The sequence below is a fragment of the Canis lupus genome, chromosome 3 (genome assembly GCF_048164855.1).
Source record: "Canis lupus baileyi chromosome 3, mCanLup2.hap1, whole genome shotgun sequence".
Lineage (NCBI taxonomy): Eukaryota > Metazoa > Chordata > Mammalia > Carnivora > Canidae > Canis > Canis lupus.
In genome coordinates, this window is record NC_132840.1 from 50,295,621 (window position 1) to 50,300,281 (window position 4,661).

The window sequence follows — 4,661 nt, forward strand, 5'->3', positions numbered from 1 at the left end:
TTTTTATTTATGATAGTCACACACACAGAGAGAGGCAGAGACACAGGCAGAGAGAGAAGCAGGCTCCATGCACCAGGAGCCCAACGTAGGATTTGATCCCGGGTCTCCAGGATCGCGCCCTGGGCCAAAGGCAGGCGCCAAACCGCTGCGCCACCCAGGGATCCCCCTATTCGTATTGTTATAAAAATGTCAAAAGTAATTCTTTAATGAGAAGCTACATAATTAAAAAATCACATTCAGTAGAAAATATTATGTAAAACATCAGTTTATAATCAACACAAACTGAGATATGTGGATCTGGAGGGAAATGTAGAAGCAAAAGCAAGTTGCCTATTTTATCTTACTCAAGAATGAGTTTTTTTCAATGCTAGTGAATTTAGGAAAATAAGTTCTTTTTATAAATGGAATAATGTTAAATAATATGTAGGCAATTATTTTTATTCAGAAGTTATCATCAGTAGAATAATAAAAGTTGGAGCAACATCCAAAAAATCTGTCAATGAAGATAAAGTAAAAACAATGTACATAACAAGAGCCAGGAAAAAAAAAATTGCAAAGGAAACAATGACACATAAAGGTTAAATAAAAGATGAGGCAATGTAAATAGAATAAAGCAGAGATAGATTACTAATATCATATGATGGTGAATTCAGGTCAAAAGCAATAGCTGAGCAAAGGAGTGTTCTTTTTTATTGATAAAGGGATCACTGAACATTAATATGACATAATAAAAATTTATGTGCCAAATAACATCATAGTAAATATATAAAGCAAGAAAGCACAATGAGAAATTCACAACCATAAGGTAAGATGTAAAAAATTACAGATTAGATAGCCAAAAATTAAGAGATAAATTTGAAGGAGATGTAGAACTTTCTCTTCTTCAAACAGGCACTATTCATCAAATATCCATAGAACATTATATAAATTTATTATACATTTAAAAGAACTATATGATCATCCCAAAATACAAGAGTAGTATATTGAAGTTATCATGCAAAATAATAAAATGAAGAGCTGTAAACACTTCATGAAGAAGTAGAACATTATCAAATTTCTTGAAGCTCCCTGTAATCTTCTCTGATTTCCCTCTTTTCCCCAAATTGCCCTTCAAATAATCATTTTCATGAATTTTACTAATTACTTTCCTGCTCACCTTGGCAGTTTATCAAATATGTATACCTCCCTCCATAGTTGTGAACTTGGAACTATACTGCAAGAAGTCCTCTGCAATTTGCTCAACATTATGTCTTGAGATTTCATTGAGGTGGATTTGAATAGCCGAGACTCATTCATTGGCATTCTGAATAATATTCCATTGTGTGGATATGTCACAGCTTATTAGCCATTCTTCTGTCAGTGGCCAGTTCTGTTTCCAGTTATTGTTTCTTTTTCCAATTATTATTAGTGCTTCTCTGAATATCCTCTCTTATGCCAACTGGTACACATATGCACAAGTTCCTTAGTAGTGGTATTTTTCAAACTCTAGGGGTGGGTCATTACAAGTTAGCAGAATCCAATAAGGGTTTTTCTTTTTAAATAAATAAATAAGCTTTTTAAAAGAACACACACACACACACAACCGGAATAAACTTAACCAAAATAATAAGGGAAAATAATTATGCAATGTGAGAAGTGTGACCAGAAAGGTGACCATGGATTCTAAGTGGATTAGAACAGAAACATAGGGTTCTGAACAATGCCGTGCTAATACATTTAAAATTCTTAAGGAAATGGATGATTTTCTAGGAAATATCAGTTATCAAGCTTGAAGCAGGAAGAAGAGACCTAAATAAAGCAATGACCATGAGAAAAATTTTAAACTTTTGTCAAAGAACTATCCCATTCTTAAAATACTAGGCTAAGAGGCCACTAAAGATTGGCTCTTTGACCTTCAAAGACTAGAAAATTCTTGCAATATTTAATGTGTTCCAGAGCATAGATAAAAATAGAAGTCTTTCCAGTTCATTTTACTAACTTAGCCTAACCACATGTGTCAGTCAGCTTTCAGAAAAAAAAAACAAAAGAAAAAAACAAGAAAAAAAAAAAAAAAGCCAGATGTCACACTCACAGTAGATCATTTGAAGAGCGTTCAATAAAGGTGTGGAAATGCCAGATGGGTATGCAGTCTTGTTACTAACCCTTGGCTTGAAGGGGGCGTGGGAGAGGGTGATTATCAGAACTTACTAAGAGGGCCTGATGGGAGCTGTGATCTCCTGGGACCTAGACAGCTTTCCCTGACCTTGAAAGGAAAGAGCTAGGAGAACAGATGCCCTCACATGATTTTTCTTTTGCCCACCAATTTCTTTACTGGCTTCCTCATTGACCAAACCCAACCAGAAGCCATAGGTCAATGGAGTCCATTGGTGTGGTCCATGTGAGTCAAATTCCTAGGGCAGAAAGTAGGTGGAGAAAGGTGGAGGTGGCTCTAGGAGGGGCAAATGGGAGTCATATTGCACACTGTGATACCACAATGCCTTGAGTACAATCTAAAAAGGATTGCACAGAGATCAGTGGAGAACAAGCTAACCTATGGATATAGGTGCAAAAATATTGAAGTAAAATATTAGCAAATTGATTTCAGAACTGGTTTGGTATTCAATGGGGGTACTTCTCCATTTCCATCTATATTTTTTAGGATCCTTGTCTTTGATTTTACATGTCCAAGGAAATTCCCACTCTTTGTTTCCCCTCTTATTCTCTCCTTCCCAAGGGAGGAGGAATGACTTAACTGATTAGTGTTGAAGAGAGGACAGCAAGCCTGCTGGACCTGTTTGGAACTAGCCTCTCCCCAGAATGTAAGCCATTTCTGCTGCTCCATGGAGCAACAGTATAGAGAAGGCCTCTGGGTTTCAAGCTGGGCAGTGACCAGGGGAACAAGTTATTGAAATCAGGGGCAAAGGAACTGGCAAGCCCATTGGGCTGTGCATCTAGGCCATGTCATCCAGTCCAGGTTTTATCAATAATCAAGCTAAGATCAACCTCCATCTGATTCCTATGTCTTTTATTCACTCTGCATTTGGGAGAAGAACCAACAATATTAATCTACTGGCCCTTAGGAATGGTGACACCAAGTATGTGGAAGAAGGGAAAGCTTTATACATGGCTGATGGGAATGTAAGTGGTATAGTCGCTATGGAAAACAGTATGGCAGTTTCTTTAAAAAATTAAAAATTGAATGACCACATAATCCAGCAATCCCACTCATGGTATATATCTGCAGGAAATGAAATCACTGTCTTGAAGAGATACCTGCACACCTCTGCTCATTGTAGCCTTATTCACAATAGCCAAGGTATGAAAACAACCTAAGTGTCCACCTGATATGGAAGATGTGGATATACAATGGAAGATTATTCAGTCACGAGAAAGAAGAAAATCCTACCATTTACAACAACATGAGTGGATCTTGAGGGCATTATGCTAATTAAGTAAGATGGAGGAATATAAATACTCTATGATCTCATTTATATGTGGAATCTAAAAAAAACTGAAGCTGTAATAACAGAGTCCAATGGTGGTTACCAGGGACTGAGGGATGGGCGAATTGGGGTGATGTTGTTTTAAGGTATAAATTTGCAACTAGCAGACAAGTTCTGGAGCAGTAATGTACAGCATGGTGGTTACAGGCAACAGTATTGTATTATAAACTCCAAAGTTGCTAGGAGACTAGATCTTAACTATTTGTACCACAAAAAACAATTAATGATTATGTGACATGATAAAGATGTTAGCTAATGCTACCATACTAATCATATTACAACATAAAAATGTATCAAACCAACACATCGTAGACTTCAGACTTCTATAATGTTATATGCCAATTATCACTCCCCCACCCCCCAAAAAGCCAAAAGAATGGCTGTTTACCTCTGATCCCTTTTTTTTTTTTTGCAGACATTCCTTCTATCACCACCATATATCCAGTGGGACTCTATAAATACTGTCCTCTGGGTAGGGAAGAATCAGAAGGAACAAAGGTTTTTTTCTTTTCCTTTTTTTTTTTGCAACTTCTAAGATTTTATTAACATGAGTTTTTAAAAACAAGCATCTGTATCAGTGTGGGGGAGATGGTAGCAAAGAGGGGAGAGGAGCTAACAGGAGGGGAGAGGAGCCGGGGGGCGGGGGAGGCAGGACAGGACAAATGGAAGGAATTCTGCTCTATTGGTAATAAAGCTCTAGGTTCATCCCATCGTGGATTTCATAGTCCCCCAGAGACACGTGGTCCTTGAAAATCGTGTACCACTTCTTCAGGATGATCTTGTTCCAACGGGTGCCAGTTTGGGCTGCGATCAGCTTCTTAAGGTCCCCGATGGTGTCATCAGTGTTGCACCTAACGCGGACCTTCTTCCCTAGACGGTCGTTGCAAACAACCTCGATCATCCTGTCTTGAGCTTTCGCAGATGTGCACACCCTTGATGTTCACTGTTTTTTGAGCTTGGAAGCAGACCTTTATAAATCTATAGCTAAATACAGAATTAAAAGCCATGACTCTTCTGCAGGAAAGAAGAAAAACTTTGATTTTTTTTCAGCAATGTGGCTTTGAATGGGGGAATCAGACATGAAATCCTTACCATTGACCAGGGCATGAGAAGAACTGAAGATAAAGTGAAAATCTTTCCTCTGACCAGAACAAGGGAAGACATAAACCAAAAGTAAGA

General features: G+C 37.9%; 1 pseudogene; it reads right to left on the reverse strand.

Annotated features, from left to right (window-relative positions):
• Positions 1-3,981: 3,981 nt before the first annotated feature.
• On the reverse strand, positions 3,982-4,433 carry LOC140624939 (ubiquitin-like protein 5 pseudogene; annotated as a pseudogene).
• Positions 4,434-4,661: the final 228 nt, after the last annotated feature.